The sequence below is a fragment of the Cyprinus carpio genome, chromosome B7 (assembly GCF_018340385.1).
Source record: "Cyprinus carpio isolate SPL01 chromosome B7, ASM1834038v1, whole genome shotgun sequence".
Taxonomy (NCBI): domain Eukaryota; kingdom Metazoa; phylum Chordata; class Actinopteri; order Cypriniformes; family Cyprinidae; genus Cyprinus; species Cyprinus carpio.
This window is the reverse complement of record NC_056603.1, coordinates 638,460-656,157: the sequence shown is the minus strand read 5'-3', so window position 1 is coordinate 656,157 and position 17,698 is coordinate 638,460. Positions and strand designations below refer to the sequence as shown.

General features: G+C 40.4%; 1 non-coding gene and 1 pseudogene across 1 annotated transcript; both read right to left on the bottom strand.

Annotated features, from left to right (window-relative positions):
• Nucleotides 1-3,627: 3,627 nt before the first annotated feature.
• Nucleotides 3,628-17,438, bottom strand: LOC109108626 (annotated as a pseudogene).
• On the bottom strand, nucleotides 15,857-15,957 carry LOC122138107. The gene has a single exon (XR_006155319.1). It is a non-coding gene; the product is annotated as a small nucleolar RNA U6-53/MBII-28 (small nucleolar RNA).
• Nucleotides 17,439-17,698: the final 260 nt, after the last annotated feature.

Below are 17,698 nucleotides of genomic sequence, written 5' to 3'. Positions count from 1 at the left end.
TGTTTGAAATGCAAAACATCAACATCGGGGCACATTCAAAACATTTTCCATTTACAAGCTTGATGTGGAATAGTGTTTTTTCCTTTCTTTTCTTCAGGCAATTTGCTCCCCAATGCGCTGCCTTTTTACAACCCATCTTACCTGCTGATGGGTATAATGATTCCTCCCTAGTAGTACAGCATATGCTTTCAGGATCGATCCAGGAGAAAGATTTGATGGTAATTGTGTGTGTTGTTTCAGGGCCGGGAGGCAGATCCTCAGGGTGGTGTCAATTGACAAAGATTCTCACTTTGAGTGTTATCATCACTGTGAGGTGGGTATTATGGATAGTAGTCTGGGATAAGTGCATCTCCCCATGTATGGCACCGGCATTGAATAATGACCCACAATTCCTTCGTCCTCCTTCTTTCGGCGTGTGGGAAGCAGCTCGCCGATGAGCCTGGAATCGCATTGTTTTCTCTCTGGATTCGCTCACCTCCTCTGTCACTCTTGCCACATGACGCAGAGTGGCATCACACATTAACCTTTCCCCCTCACAACTCACTGAAATGAGAACTAATGTGCCTGACCAACTACTTTGTACTCTCATATGCTCTCAACTACTTTGTACTCTAATTTTTTTGAAGATAGCGAGAGGGGAGAAAGCATATTTGCTCTCACTGACGACTTGAGGTCATAATACATTTCAATGCCAAATCCCAGTCCTGGTACATACTATATCACCCCTAGTGGCTGGGAAATGCAGCAAACTGAATCCTGCTGATCAGAATATTTCTACACAAGTTCTCATAGTTTAAGATTATTGTTGCCTGCTTATTTCATTGCTAGAGGAGTTTAATTATTACAGAATATTGTTTTTCTCCCATATCTACTGTTTGCTGTAGGAAAAAAAAAAAAAAACAAGGATTATATTTTTTTTTGCTTAACATTTTTTCTATATTTCACATCACTAGCAAAGATTTGCGCACTTAAACATGTTTACCTATAAGAGATTTTTAAAAGTGATTGCAAAAAAAAAGATTAAAAACATTCCTGTATCTGTTTTAAAAATAATCTTTCCGTGTATGAATAAGTGTGTTTCTCTTGTATAATTCACACATTCAATTGAGAAATCGAATACTGATGACTTGTTTTTTTATGAGAAAGCACCCTATTATAATTTATAAAATAATTCTCTAAGACATTACGAGTTTGTGTATACACACACAGTACATATTTGATCAGTTTAAGCTTGTGAAAACTTCAGTTTTAACTTTAAAGAAAACACGCAAAGAAAATTCCTTCAGCTTGTTTTATTATTTTTTTTACATTCTGCACATTCAAAAAGAAAATGATCCAAAAAGAGAATCTTTTGAAATATATCTTCAAAACTACAACATTAAAATAATATTAAAAGGCCTCTTGCTATCTTCTCTATAACGTTAAATTTATACCCACGTCTGATGTTCACAGAGGTGACAGTTAACTTCATAAGACCAGGTGGTGAAGAAAAAATAAGAGAACAGACGAGGGTGGAGATGAAAATCTAGCAAATGAATCTACAGTGGTGGTTCATAGCATTGGGATTTCAGTAGTCATTTTAATGCTTACAAAATAAAAAAAATAAAAAGAAACCTTCAGTGAAGATCAGTGTCGACAGCAGGACTGGCTCTTCAGCTCAACAGTGGCCAAACATCTGGATCAGGGGACTTTGATTTACCCAATTTTGAAAAATATTACATTGAATTCTGGATACAGTGAATAAAAAGAAAAAACACAATATTTCAAAAAATAAAAGTAAATTTTTAAACCCCCATAATTACCAACAATGAATTAACGACCCACTAGCCTAAAGTGCACTAGTTAACTATAAATACAACATGAAGACTATAGGTGGTCGAGAAGGAAAATAGGATTTATATAGTCTCATATAGTTTTTCTTTTGACTTTGGTGTTTGTGAGCTTTAGAAAGCACACCAATACACACACATATCCAAGAAGATTATTTTGAAACTTGAAAAACATTCAACAGCCCTTCATTATGTTTAGTCCCTTTTCATTTGAGATTTAAGGGAAGACCAAAAAAAATAAAAAAAAAAACAAAAAAAAAAAAAAAGAAATTGACCAGTTTGATCTAAAACTGAGTGCTGAGTTACAGACCCTTGCAGATGTGCACAGCAGCGAAACACTGATGACATTATTACTAGTTGAAGAAGAAGTTTAAAGGGTCAGTTCACAAACCAAAAGACGCATCATCATTATTCACCCTCATGTCATTCCCAATCCTATTTCTTCTATGTAATGGGACAAGCAACAGGTAAATATCTATATTGCTTTTTTCAGATAAACATTTTTTTTCACCAATACGAAATAAAGTCAATGAGATCCCGTGTTTGTTTCAACTTCCATGTATGGATGAAAAAGCTGACACCTTTTGTTTTCAGTAAAAAAACAAGTTAGGAATTGACAGAGGGGGTGACAAGCTGACAAATTTTTTTTGAGGTTATCTATCATCATCCTTGGAGCTGTCATCATGCTGACGACTCTGATCTACAAAAACCCCCCCTCTCTCTCTCCCTACACCCATCCACTCACTCTGCACTCAGTGTCGTCTGTCTCTGGAGGAGATGCTACGGCTCTGTGAGCTTCTGCTGCCGGACCCTGCAGTTTTTGGAGTCGCTACCCGCGGCCTCTGTGGACATCTCTCCTCTTTTCTGCAGTCTCCTGCCTCTCTCTGCCCCCCTCTCTCTCTCTCTTTCCTTCCCCCTGTCTCGCTCTCCCTCAGTTGAACGTCTCACAACACCTGCTCCTCCTGCGTTCCCTCCCTCTCTGTCACGGCCTTTTGCTCGCTCTCTCCGTTCTTCTTGTTTTTTGTCCTCTTCCTCCTGGAGTTTCCTTCCTCCTCTTCTTCTCGCTCCTTTATGCGCTCAGCACGCTCCAGAGCTCTTTGTGTCGCCTGGGAAAAAAAGTGAAGACTGAAAATTAAGCAGGGAAAAAAAAGAGGGGTCTGCCATGGTTTAGGCAAGAGGAAGTCCTGCTGACCTGTTTCTTCTGTGAGGGGTAAACCCAGTATATACAGGGAGCTGCTTTAGAGTTTTGTGAAACAGGTCATCAAGAAGTTTTACAGGAGGCTCTTCTGGTTTATTTATCTGGAAATCAAGAGGGAGACGATGTCAAATTAAGCCAAAATAGAAGAATATGTGATGTCATTAAACCTAAAAAAGATTTAGTTTTCCTCACCTTTCTTCTTTCCGTTCTCTTCTCTTTGCTCTTGCCTCTCTCTCTGCGTCTTTGGTCCCGTGATCGTGACCTCCTCGTCTCTGTCTCGGTCCTCCTTCCCGAAGTCCTTGACTTTATCCCGGTCCCACTCCCGCTCAGAACGAGTCCTCTTCTCTTCTCTCCATCGCTCTTTCCCTCTCTGCCCACTGGTCTCTCACGGCTGCAGCTCCTCCATCTCGCTCTCTTTCTCGTTCCTTCTCTTTTTCGTGGTTTGCAGGTGGCAGTTGGGTGATGGGCGGCAGGGCGGGCTGAGGTTGCTGAGGCGTGAGGGTCTTGACCTTCACCTGCACGCTCACTGGACACGAGACCTTTATGGAAGTCCAAAACTGGAGACAGAACAATATAATAAGAGAGGATGAGAATGACTACAATGATGACAGGAACAGCAAAGCAGTAGAAACACAGCAAACTGTTCAGACCTCATCCTGCTCGCAAAAATCCACACGTAGTACTTTGGGATTACTTGTGGGCCATTTCACACCATGCAGTGCTTCTCGAGTGGCCACAGCTTCCTCTATAGTGGAGTACTGAGAGAACATGACAGATTGGAGGTTAAACAAAAACTAAAGGCATCAGGTGGCACAATATAATATCACTAATGAATTATGAGATATCACACAAGAATAAACAATACAGAATAAATAACATACAATACTGCTGAAAGCCTCTTATGCTCACCAAAAACTGCATTTAATCACATTCAGAAAAAAAAAAAAAACGTAATTTAGAAAAATTTCCACTTAATTTTAATTTAAAAAAGCAATTTAACTGATTCCTGAATTTTCAGCAGTCACTATTTTCAAAAAAATTATTGATTTCAATAATTTGTTCATTTTATTGTGTCCTTTCCAAAAAAAAAAGTGTTAATATCTTTCAAAAACAAAATCTTACTGATTCCAAACTTTTAAAACTTCAGTGCAACGCAAATAGAAATAATACAATATATAATAACAGTAATAACTTACTGTGACATAGCAGTGAGATTTGATCTTGTCGATCCAGAAACCCTCCTCCACCAATGTACCCGTCCGATTTAACAACTCCTTCAGCTGCCCTAAGGTGAAAGGTCGCACCTACAGAGAAACAGGTCAGATCAGGGGTCAAAAGAGCAACAAAACCTCCAGACTCGATCCAAAAACACAAAACAGGTTAAGTGGCAATATTCATATGGTCAAATTATTTTAGATTCAAATGAAATCCAATTAGAGTGTAGTGAAATGAACGACGAGATCTAGTGCTTACCAGGTTGCAGACGTGTATGATGTTGGAGGTTTTTCCACGAGGAGGAGAGAGCTGGCGACCTGTCCGTATAGGGTCATCAATAGTTACGGACACACCTGATTTCTGCTGACTGATGGAGCGTCGCACCAAAGAATCATTGGGAGTGACTGAGAGAAAAAAAACAACATTTATAATCCTACTTTCAAAAAAAAAAAAAAAAAAACATTTTAATGTATGTTAAGATTACTTTAAATGCAACCAGTAAATCATGAATGCTCACCTTTTTTGGGCTCGGCCTCCTGTATTTCCATTGTAACATCAGGGGAGTTCTCCTGTTTCCTTTGTTTTTCTGTCTCTCCTTTAGTCCACTTCTGCTCTTCATCATCCTCCTCCTCTTCCTTTATTTCTTTCTGCCCATTCTCGTGTCCATCAGATGGAACAATCTGGACCAAAGATACAAAAAAGTTCACTGAATAGCAGAGGCAAACCATGAACTTCAAAAGACAATGACAAAATGCTTTTCTATGTTCCATTTCTAAACCAAGGCATTTAAAAAAAAAAAAAAAGTAAATGATTTAAATCATTTTTAAGTTATTACTGCAGTATTGTGCAGCAGTCTTATGCACTGGTGTTCATAGTACCAAAGACAAACCTTTAAGGCACAGTTCACCCAAAAATGAAAATCTGTCAGTTTACTCAGCCATAAGTTATTCCATACCAGTAAAAGTTCTTTCTTTTGTTACACATAAAATATGATATTTTGAAGAATCTGGATAATCAAACAGTTGCTAGTCTCCACTGACTTCCATAGTATGGGGAAAAAAATAATATTACGTAAGTCAATAAGGACCAAGAACTCTTTGGTTACCAACATTCTTTAAAGTATCTTCTTTTGTTTTAAGTAGAAGAAATAAATTCATACAGGTCTGAAACAACTTGAGAGTGAGTAAGTGTCTGAAAGTTAAATTTTTGGGTGAACTATCCCTTTATTATTTGTTGTGGCAGCTACCAGTGACAAGCCTTTGTCATGCTCACCTGTGTCACTGTGCGTCTGATCTTAAGACCCTGATCCTCCTCCGGTTCCTCTCGCTCACGAGGCTCAGATGAGTCCTCATCCCCAGAGAGACGCCCCTCATCTGGGTGCAGCTCGACCACCGCCTCCTGTAGGGGCTTGATGTCTGGAATTAATGTCTGTAAAATAATTTTGTAGTTAATTAACATGCCAAGTTAGGGAAAATTATTCTTATGCAGTACTAATAAACATAAAGCTGACCTTTAGTACGTCTATACTATACAATGTCCATATATTTAACATTTACGACATTAAACTTGAGAATACTGCATCACTGAACCTGTAACACTGAATTAATTCAAGCAGGCAGGCTGTCAAAAACAGGTAGTGATTCATCATGTATCTGTTAAGGTAATGTGGGAGCGGTCTTAGATAATTTACCTTCAGCGATTCAGTGGTGATGCTGATTGACGGCTTCTTGGCAGTGACTGCTGTACTAGAACCCCACCTTCTTTTTCTGCTAGCTCCACCCACAGGCTCTGCCTCAGATGACGTAATCTCCGTTTTACCTAGTGCCAAGGAAAATTAATCACCAAATTGCACAACCAAGAAACAGATCCAGCTGTAACTGTTAAAAGAACATAGCAAAGCATATAATTCCTAATTACCCTTGTAACCACTTTTTTTTTTTTTTTACTGGAACAGTACTGCAAATTAATTCAGCTTCTTCAAGCACAGAAGAGCATGCCTTAATGCAATTGGAACAGGGTTTATTTAAACAATATTCACATCACATGATGTTGCAATGCACTGCTTTCTTTGAAGAAGCTAAATAATGGGATTGATTGATGTTGGTGGAATTTAATTTATTTTGCACTCTAGCCAGAATTGCTGTTTTCACTTGAAAAAATACTTTGTGAGGACAACATACTGCTCCATTTACTGGTTAACTATCCAGATCAACAGGTTTAAATACTTGTTCCTTGTTTTGGAGGAAACACGCAGAATGGGCTACAGCAACCTGTCAGTGGACAACGGTGCAAAAAAGTAGCATTTTGAAGACACTTACTGCTCAGGGAGATCTTGCGGGCAGCAAACGATTTTACAGTGGAGCTCTGAAATGAAATGGAAAGGAGGAGAAACAAGATCCCAGTGGATGTGTGGAAGAAGAGACAGACACAACAGACAAAAGAAACATTGGGAAAAGGAGGGGAATGAGAGAAAGGAGAGGGGGAAGAACAGATGCACAGCTATCAGTTACACCAATAATGTACAGTTGCATTGACAAACAGAGGCTTTGAGAATCCCATCATTATTATAAGCTTTCTGAATTTTAAAAGTCCCTTATTTTTATTATTGCTTTAGTTTTTACTTTAACATGACTTCGGCTAACACATGCTTGACCAAATTCCCTACTTTCCCATCTGTGCTGTAAAATACAGGATTACTAACACCCTCTAACCTCATCATTTACAAAGCAAAAAACCTTCTTTCCACTTTAAGTAATTTAAAAACAAATACATCTTGGGAAAAAGGGTTTTCCTGGTACCATTGACACCTGATTCCTCTCTGGCTTGGCTATGGCCCAACCGCACAGCAGTGTGCACTGTATCTAGGCAACAAAGGTCCAATCAGAGGAGGCTGCGGAGTGAGGGCGAGATACGATCACAATTGAGTGTGCTGATTGGCCAGCTGACAGGAACTGCACTTTTTGTTTCAATAGCTGTTTTTGGCTCTTGTGGTGGGAATTGTGATTCAAATGGTCTTTGAAAAAGTCTCTGAAGTTTTTGTTGAATGTTCAGGAAGCAACGGAAGTCTGTAGCAAAAACTCCCGGTGTCCACACTAGCTGGGAAGATAGCATCCACACTATGAGCAAACAAGAAACATGTGACGTTTGACAAGCCAAAATTCTGGTTATAATCTGTCAAGGCATTTTATCATTGCAATCAAGTCCTTTGTACACACAGCCTGCCACAAAAACACATATGACGTGCAGGTATAGAGGGTTTTCCCTTTCTTAATGCCCCACTCTGGTGCTGTCCACAAGTTCGTCTGGGAATTTGGGTGAGTAATGGCAGAAAGAGGAGGGTCTTTTTTTTCCCAATCAGCCTGGAACAAAGTTCTTTGAAATATTCCATAAAGTCCATTTGTAGTGCAAGTTTCAAGACAAGTCCTTTAAAAAAAAAAGCATGGCTGGTGATGAGACCCAAAAAACGGCAGGAAAAAACTGCTTGTAGTAAATTAGTCCATAAGCCTTGCTTCATTATCTCAGATTGTTTGACTCACTGAGATCAGTCCACAGGCATGTGAGAAACAGCAGATGTCTGCGTAATGAGCCTCTGCAGATATCAGTTCATTCAAGTACTGAAGTGTGGGCAAAAATAGCAGGGGGCGTCAAGACAGCTGTGTTCCCATCATGCTGACAGGAAGAGTCCATCTGATGCTTGTGTTTGGCCAGTGTAAACGCTTTGAAAAATGTCTCTGTTGGTGAGCATCACTCTTTTTTTGGCATACTATGACTGACGCCTCCCCCGTCTCACCAGCTATTTTGGCTTCTCTTAAGCAGTCCCATCAGGAGGCCACATCAGTTTTATATGACGAGGCAGTGGCCAATGATCCGGCAGGTTCCGTCAGGCTAAGTGTGCAGTGGCGACTCTGGGGGCCTAGCTCAGGTACAGCCGAGACTGCTTGGGAATAGCGGGGCAGGTGATGGAGGTGGTAGAGGAGAAGAGGTGGTGGCAGTATGCAGGTACCAGTATGAGCAATGGAAGAGGGGAGGGCACCTTCACAACAAAGCAATCAATGGGATTTTAAACCACAAAACAGTCAAACTACCAGATCCAGAGATAAAGAGAAAGGGAACAAGAGTGAGAGACAGAGTGTCAGAGAGAGAGAAATAGCTTGAAAAGAGAGGACAGAGAGAGACTAGAGCCTACATCTCAAACTACATGCTTCCAGTCTATCATTCTGCTCACTACAACTCAAATACACACTGCACTGGTTTAACTAAACACTTATGGCACAATATGATAAGGACTGTTTTATAAAGGGGTGATTTTAGAGATGCAACTTCTCAAAGAAGGGGTATTAGTCTGAAAACTTCCGAAAAGCAGTTGCCTCTCTAAACTTTTCTAAAGCACCACTGCTAAAAATATTTCGTAAAATAAAAATCGTTAATCTCATTAATCACCTGACTAGTTTTAGACCATTTTAACTCGTCCTGACATCTTTTAAGCTACAACAGGATTTTCGTTTAACACAAAAAGGTATAAAATCTAAATGTGTTAAACTGCACTTTTAAAATTAGCACTGATTCATCCTCGTTCACACACAATGACCTCAACAGTGTCTAATTTCACACATTATTAGCCATCCACATCCCCCACACACTGCTGCTACATAGTAAAAAGGAAAAACAGAAGAGGATAATGGCAATAATAGTCTAACATCCAATCCTACATTGAATCTAAAGATACACAACAAATGTGAAATCACTTTGACTCCAAAAGATTCAGCTAGAACTGCCTTACAAACTTCAGTCATGCCTCCCTATATTTCAGGGTTATGGTTTCCACTGGTTCTTCGTTCTGTGGGCCTTCTTACCTCCTCTGGGCGGGTGTCGCTGGAATCTGCCCCCTGGTGGTCAGGCTGTTGCATAGCACTCTCTGAATGAGACCGGCCCTCCAGTTCCATGGCAACTTGGCCTGCAGGCTCAGAGAGAGCTTCCTGCTTTACATCCCTAGAGAAAGAGTCAGCGAACAAGAGAAAGGGAGACAGAAAGAGAGTGAGGGGTAAGGTGGCTGAGGCTGGTTGATCTGGGTCACTAACTATAAATAACTGCCTGGCTACATTTTTTTTTTTCATTATTGACACTATTTTCATATATAATACTGTAAAGTTGCTTTGACACGATCTGTATTGTTAAGAGCGCTAAATAAATAAAGGTGACTTGACTAAATGACTCTCACTGCCAGCATCACACATACATACATAAGACGATATATGCCATGGTAGTAAAACTTGAAAATATTGAGAGGGAAAACAAATACATGTGTATCTTTTTAAATGTGTACACAGGCCTTGGCTAACCGTAATCAACACTCAAAAAGACACACAAAAAATTTAGTGGGTAGGAATTGAGACTGAATTGTTGTACAGCTAAAGATGTAACAAAACTGTGAAGATAAAAAGACGGGAATATAAATGCAGTGCATTTATGAATCACAATACCACAGATATGTAGAACAATACATACACATCTCAGTATGTTAATAAAAATGTATCATTGCACGCCAAGCATGCTGTTTCAATGCATCACAGTCTACAATAATTCAAAAGTTACACTATAAAAACCAAGCAAATGGCCTCTTGGAACTATTGCTTATAAACCTTGAGCTTTTCCCCAAATAATCCAGCACAGTTTTCAACACTGATAATAAAGGTTTACTGAGCACTAAATCAGCATATCCGAATGATCTCTGAAGGATCATGGGACAAGTCCAAACCTATGAAAATGTAGTGTACATCCGATTACCTTTGTAACAAACCATCAGCTCTCACAATAACAAAACCATTTAAACATAACAGAATTGTCTGGATTTGTATGAAACACTTTTGATGTAACAAATTTAATCCACGGCAAACAAAGCGCTGACGGGGGAACAGATTCACTGGCTCCTGACATCCCCGTAACCTACAGATGATTCAATCGAATTCACTGTTCAATAGAAATCCAATCCCTCTCTCTCACACATAAACACACCTGTGCAACACACCTAGGCACCGTGGTCCCTAGAGACACAACAGCCCTGATGCCACTTGCCATTGCTCCGAGGAGGGAAAAACTGCCTCTGGCTTCTCAGAGCACAAGGCTTTCCCTTTATATGAAAGCAGTCAACACATGCTGAGGGGGAAGGGGGGACGGGTAGCCAGATCCCCCGTGGACAAAAAAGCCAAGCGCTTAGAATACTTAACATTTACACATGAATGCAAAGAGGAAAACCTGAAAGACCGCCTTAAACTGAACTACAGTCGCCTCACAGTTCATTTTCCGTGCATTAAGACACTTTGTAACAGTTCACGAAGAATGATTCATTCTGACTGATTTTGTCAAATAATAATCATACACAGAATGGCATTTTTCAAAGTGTGATTTCTTTAGATTAAAACACGTTTCTGTGATTTTTCCATCACTGATGTCACTGCTCACGAGGGAACATCCCCTTTCCTCTTGAGGACTTTTAATTCCTAGCATATATGAACAATTTTTAGAAAACAGCTGAAACCTAATACACGGATCTACACGGACCACGCAACATATCATTTGAATAACAAAACTTTTAGCACATGATCATTCTTAGTGTTTCCTGACCACATTATTAATTTTTAGCAGGTTTTAACAGGTTTACTACGCCTAACTGCTTACATAAATTGTTACACTGTTTAAATGGGTTTAGGTGAAATGCAAGCAGAGTTAACATTGTTTCATTCCTAAGCTAAGATGCTGAATTCATTTTCATTGTGGACACTGATATCTCCATTACTAATTTAACACTACACACATCCATCATGATTAAAAATGCCAGGGAACTGCCGACATCCTTAATGAACCCAAGGGCCTAAACAAGATCCCCTTCCCCCAATATCATGACCAACACTCCTGCGCTTCAAAATCTACTGAGATACCCATAGAAAAATCTTTTTTTGGGCATCATACGCGCCGTTTGAGTCCACTCGATCGTTACGACGCCAAAAATGCTGTCTAGGTAACGTTAGGCAGTTCACTGGGGTTTAAGACACAGCTAAAATCCCTCTGCGATTTCGAGATAGCATCTGAAATAAAATAAAACGGTTTAGTTCCACGTTTAACTGAAGACAATACAGGGTCCACAGTACAAACACAATCGTTCGATCGATTGAACTCATGGCGTAAACGTCTATCACCTAAACGATGTGCTTACCCAGCGCTGGAGGGTATTTCTAGAAACCACCGCTCCCTCTCTCAACCCTTACCCGTTTTTGTTGCCGTCCGACAGCATAATATCAGGCTGTAACCAGGACCGCGACGGCCGATTCTATACCGGTTCTGCCGGTCGCGGATGCGTAGGAAGAAATGTGAGAAGCGGACGCGCTGCAAGGCTGTGCTGTCTTTTTTTTTTCTCTTGTGCAATGCGTCGGTATAGACACGGCGGGCGCTCACAGAGCAGCCATATTGAGCAGCGCTGGGGGAAGTAGTACAAGCAGGACCCCTCCTCCAAGCCACGCCGGTTGATAGGCTGTCGTATAGAACGCCTGATTAAAAATACAACCGCCCTCATATTTCATATTCCAAAGTCAAATGAACTATAACGTGGTCGTGGACGGGGTTTTAAAGGTTTTTATTTAGATAAGATGAGATGATAATTTTATGACTGCTGAAGGTTTCTTACAAATAAAATAAAAATCAAGTTTGTGCACCCTTAAAGGTTTAGTTTTTAACCAAAAACGAAAATTCTGTCATTATTTATTTTCGAATACTACACAATTGATAATTTTCTCACCCTCAAGTGGTTCCAATGGTTTATTATAAGGACCCAAAAAAAAAATAAATAAAAAAAAATTCCTCCACAGAAGGAAAAAAACATACAGGTTCGGAATGACATGAGAGTGAGTAAATGATGGGTTAATGTATCATTTTAAGAATTGTCTTATTTCTGCATACATTAACAATAATTGTGATCAGCTCTTCATCCAAGTACATAATGCTAATCCAGTTTAAACAAATAATACACAAAAATGTTTGCATATTCAACTTTTTTTATTGACCACAAACTGTTGACTGTCTGGCTGGAAAAGAAAGTATTTCTAATAGGTTTGCCGTCCAGCATGCTGGTTAAAAATGTACACCATTTTAGTAATCCATGCAAGGAAACACATCACGTAGTTAAAGCAGTATTGTGTGGAGGAATTGAGGAAATGTCCTGATCCACACTTCCACAACGGTCAACTGGTGATGACTGATCCACACTTACTGGAAACATTGTGTTGATTTCTGCTGCTAAAAGTGGGTTACTCCAGATACGGAGAGCAAAGGTTCAAATACTTTTTCACTCTCAGATCACTTTATTTAATACATTTTATATTTCCACTTTCTTGTTTTATCCTGGCCTCTTTATTTGGTCACATTACTTTATGAACTGATCACAATGTAGGTTAAATTTACGCAGAAGTACAGAAAATTCTTTTGTTTAACTTTCTAGTGTCACTTCAGAAATCAGAAACTCCAGAAATCTTGTACAAAACTCTGAGATCAAAAAACATTTCTAGTATATAAAATAAGGAGAAATTTATTGGGATGATGCTGGTTTAATTTCATTATCAAAATTGTGTTACAATTACGTAGGATCGAAACTGCTGGAGAAAACTTGTTAGTGGTGGCCAATGCTCTAGTTGGGGCCGCAGGTACAAAGAAAAAGAAAAAAAATACGTAGCAATTCTGTCACCGACCTGTGCACAACGATGATGATTAGTCAGAGAGTGCGTCATCTCATGGCTCTCCTCACTGCACTTTTAACATTACTGAAATCATTATCTGATATAGCATTATTTCCGTCACTAAATAAGAATAAAGAGAAATAGACCAAGAGGGACATCTGCTGGATGTCTTCGTGAAAGGGAAACCAATTTGCCGCTTTTCCACTGTCGGTCCAGTGTGAGCAAGTGCTTTAAACGGGCCTGTAACCTTTAGCATCGAGCCAGAAGCTCCGCAGCGCTTCACTAAAACCCAGTGTTTACAATAACAAGTGATACACTGATCATAATAAATGAATCGGGATAGAAAATTAGTCGCACAGAAATAAAGCGGGTATGAACCGTTATTTCACAAAAGAAAGAGGACACATAGCCTCTAAAATGAAATGATCTGCGGCTCTGACACTCTCCAGCTGCAAAGAAACTCCGCCTTTGTTCATAGCCACTCCTCTAGCCTCAAATGGCCTGCTTTGGCCCAAGGTTTTCGTCGGAAGCACAGACGTAGCACGATCAAGCCCTGGAAGTGACAGTGCAAACGCGACTGGCCCTGGCACGCCACTAGCACGCCCGCTTTTGGCCTGACAGTGGAAATGCGGCTAATGAGGCCAAATGGGCAATCTCACTAAACTATGCATGACAACAGACGGCAGAGTTTTAGCTCATGCATTTCTGAGCTCACACTTGTTGGATGGTCCTGCATCTAGACAAATTGCAGTGATTCCAGGGATAGCAAAGGGGAGACAATGGTTATGAAAATCAATGAGGTGTGAAAGACAGTTTCACTGAAATGTGTGACTTGATTGGCAAGCATCCAACACCTTTTGACCAATGAATTTTTGTGCTTTTTCCAGTCATTTGAGCTCAATGGCAATTCATTTAAAAACATTACATTAAATATGTAGAGAGCATATAGAAAAAATATTCCTCATAAAAACATTTTCCTGGTATGGCATGATCATTGAAAGCATGGATTTTTTTTTTTTTTTGCATTACATTACCTATGTACTTCAAAATAGAGATATAATAGGAACAGAACGACATTAATTACCCTAAATGACAGATAAACAGAACAAAGTAAAAAAAATAAATAAAAAGAGAAAATATTTTCTGCCTGAGAATTAGTTTAAACTGCATTTTATTTTATTTACAGCTCATTAACCTGTTAACCCACACCTGGACGCCAGCACACTGAACGCTCTTTGTTTGCACGTGTCAATGTTTACGAATAGATTAAATGAAAAGGAAAATAATTAATCTTGACAAACTATACATCATTTTAAAAGTCTAAGCTTCACAGCAACAACTATAGATCGCTGTGTTTTCAATGGAAAGCCTCATAAGGAATGTTCTTTGCTAAATTTGTGTAAGCAGTACACATCAAAAACATGCATAATCAAAACGCAGTACATACCAGATTTGTTGTAATAACGAGTCATAAACACACCCACAGCTGTAAATCCCAGTTTAGTAAGAAAGGTAAGGGTCCACTGAACATCACAGAGCACTTTTAGTCCAATGAAACAATAACGTTGTAAAATGGATGGTAATTCCTTTGTTTACGTCTCATTTATTCAGGGAGAATCATTGTTTGTATCCGTTATGGAATAACTCACGCTCAAAAAAACTGCATTTGTAGCATTATTGTCTAAAAAGTAAAAAAATGCAAAATATTGTCTATGTCAAAGATATGCGGACTATTGTTTCTTTGAATTCTTGCACTCTCGTGACAACTCATGCTGTGACACACCTGTCATCTGATCGGGGCATAACTTAGCGATCAGCTTTTTGCACAAATAATTATTTTTTCCCCTATTCAACATTTGAAATATATATATATATATATATATGTATGTGTGTTGTGTGTGTGTGGTGTGTGTGTGTGTGTTTTATTGGGACTGTGGCTGTATCTGTATGATTACCATCTGTATGAGCGCACATCAGAGTGTGATTACTGACTGAATGACCTATCAGTGTGAATGCTGTCTATGAACGGCCATAAGAGCGTGACTATTGACTATATAGCCGGCCATCTGTATTATTACCATCTGTATGACCCTATGTCTAATGAGTATGCATTAGACATACAAAGCACATTCTTTTTTCTCCCTCTCTCTTCCTTTTCTTTTTATTACTCAAATTATTCTTACTGTATTTTTCTAGTGCTCAAATAAATCACTTATACGATGTCTAAGATTCAGTCTATTATTTTTTAAATGAAAAAGTATGCAGTGATATGTATAATGACTCAAATAGTTTGTAGAACCCTTACATTTGTAACGGTTACATTCCGTGGCTATTTTTCCTCAAACAGGGGGTGGGGGACTAGACATAGTCTCAGAAAAATGGCTGCAGGAATCTAATTTTTCATGATATCTTCTTCAAATTTGAAATATAAACTCATGAAACATTTGACTTTCGACCCATTACTTTTCTGAATTGCTCCAGGACTGATTTCATGTCTTTTTGAACATTATCAACTCTGGATGATGGATAGTAAAGCCTAAAGTGTCTTTTCAAATATACCTAAATTGTGTGTGTAGCTCACTGTTGTCAGGAGGTTTAAGTTAGGTAGGCTGTGAGTCCCAAAAGTGGGGCGGATACAGGTTAACAGGCTAATAAGCAAGCTGAATTCTGCATTAAAACACTGAAAGCATTGTGTTTTTGTACCTGTACAATGCAATGTAACTGTGTGTATGAAAGACTTTACTGACCTTGAAGACTGAGCCTTTTTTTCTTCTTTAACATCATCTCTTCTGTTTTCTTCCTCATCCTGGTTGAAGTAAAGGAAGACAATTTTATCAATATTCATATTAACCATTATGTACTTTTTATTGTTTCATAGAACTCTCTGTGTTTGTCCTCAGATCACACTACCAGTGTGAGAAGCTGAGCTGAACTCATGTACACCCAGTCAGACTGGTGCATCAGTATTAGCATGGCAGAATCATCATCAGAACACAGCAAAGGCAGACGTTACCAGCAGAATTAAAATGCGTAGGTCTGATATGTGGATATAAGACAATTACACACCTTCTTTTGCTGCTGGTGCGCTGGATTTATCCTGTGAAGGAGAGCTTGAAGAATGAGAAGATGATGATTCTGAATCGGTGTCAGATGATGAATGGACTGACTTGGCGTTGAAACGAGCGTCGTTTATGACCTTTCTCTCTCCGTGAATGGTCTCTTGTTTTCTCCATTTCTCCTTCTTCAGATGTAGAGTGTGCTGATTTTAAAGACTTTTCACTCTCTTCTGCTGGTTTAGGTGACTGTTCAGGTGGCTCTTTCTCTAGAACTTTCACTTCTTTCCCTTCCTCGTGTTTTGATTCAGGTGTCGTGTAGAGGCCTCTGCATCCATAGCAACATCTTCAGAGCACTTCGGCTCTGATGTGAGCACTGACACCTGCTCAGGTTTGGAGGATGATGTAAGTGAATCAGGTGGTGGGACCGCTGAGAAAATGTGCGGCCTTCTAGTTGGGAAAGTGGTGGGTGATGTCAAATGGAATGGTGCAGAAATCTCATCCACGTTCTCATATTCTTTTTCCTCACTTTTTTTTTGCTCATCTCTCTCCTCCTTCAACTCAGAGTCTTCAGCATCGTGGTTTAGCAGTAGGTACTGACCACACAGACGCCTCTGACCCGAGAAGCTGCTGAGCTGAGTCTTGCACTTCTGCTTCACCATCCTCCTGCTCTTCAACTTCCATCTCTCCTTCTCCCTCCATCCCTGCCTTCTGTGTACCATCAAACACGCCCTCCGATTCCATTTTGCGGACCAGCAGGCTAAGTGGACCAGGTCTGCGTGTGGGATGGGGGTTCTGGGGCTGCTGGATCTAGAACTGGAGCTGGACTCCTGTCTTTTAAGGGAAGGAGGAGAGACCACGTTTGCTGCCCCTGGAGCAGCACCTTCTGCTAGGCCTGCTGCCTACATCTTGGTCATGTGGGGGGCTTGGTTTGGGAGTGTCAGGTAGCGGGAAAAAAGACAGCTCTGGGGGTGGAGATGGGGAGAGGAGTAGGTTGACGGAGCTGCAGAGGTGGCTGGTGGACTGGTTGAGGTGGGGAGGGATGTGCTGTGGTGGCTGAGCTTTCTGCGGGATCGTTGGGGGGCTGCAGCTGGTGGTGGAGTGTGTACAGGAGGAGCCACGGACGTTTCTTTTTCCCATGTGACGTAGGGACCCCATTCATCGTCATCATCACTGTCATCATCATCATCCTCATCATTGTCACGCTATCAACTTGTGACACAAGCTGCAGCCCTCGCGGAACGGTCTCAGCTGCAACACCGAATGGGCAGGACCTCGCTTTCGACTGGGGCCGGGCTTCCCTCTCTCTCTTGGGCACGGGGCATCATGAGAGGCAAGCCCTGACGCTCAGGTGTCCAACCACGCGCACAGACAAGGAGGCAACTGCACGTGGAGGAGAGGTGTGTTGCAACCTCCTCATGGCCGGGGAGGGGAAAGAAGGATGCCAGATCCTGCCAGCTTTAGTGTCAGATGACTCTTGAGACACTGGAACAGGGCCTGTATCCAACTTGTGTGATCCCAATAACCAGGGTCCTGTGGCAACCCTCCTCCGCCTGCCTGGGTTGCAGAACAGATGAGAGTGTACGATGTGATGCTGGAAAACAATGTAAATGAAAGCTCAACACATCAATGAAAACTGAGCAGATGACTAGCCTAGACACCCACTTTTTAATTAACTAT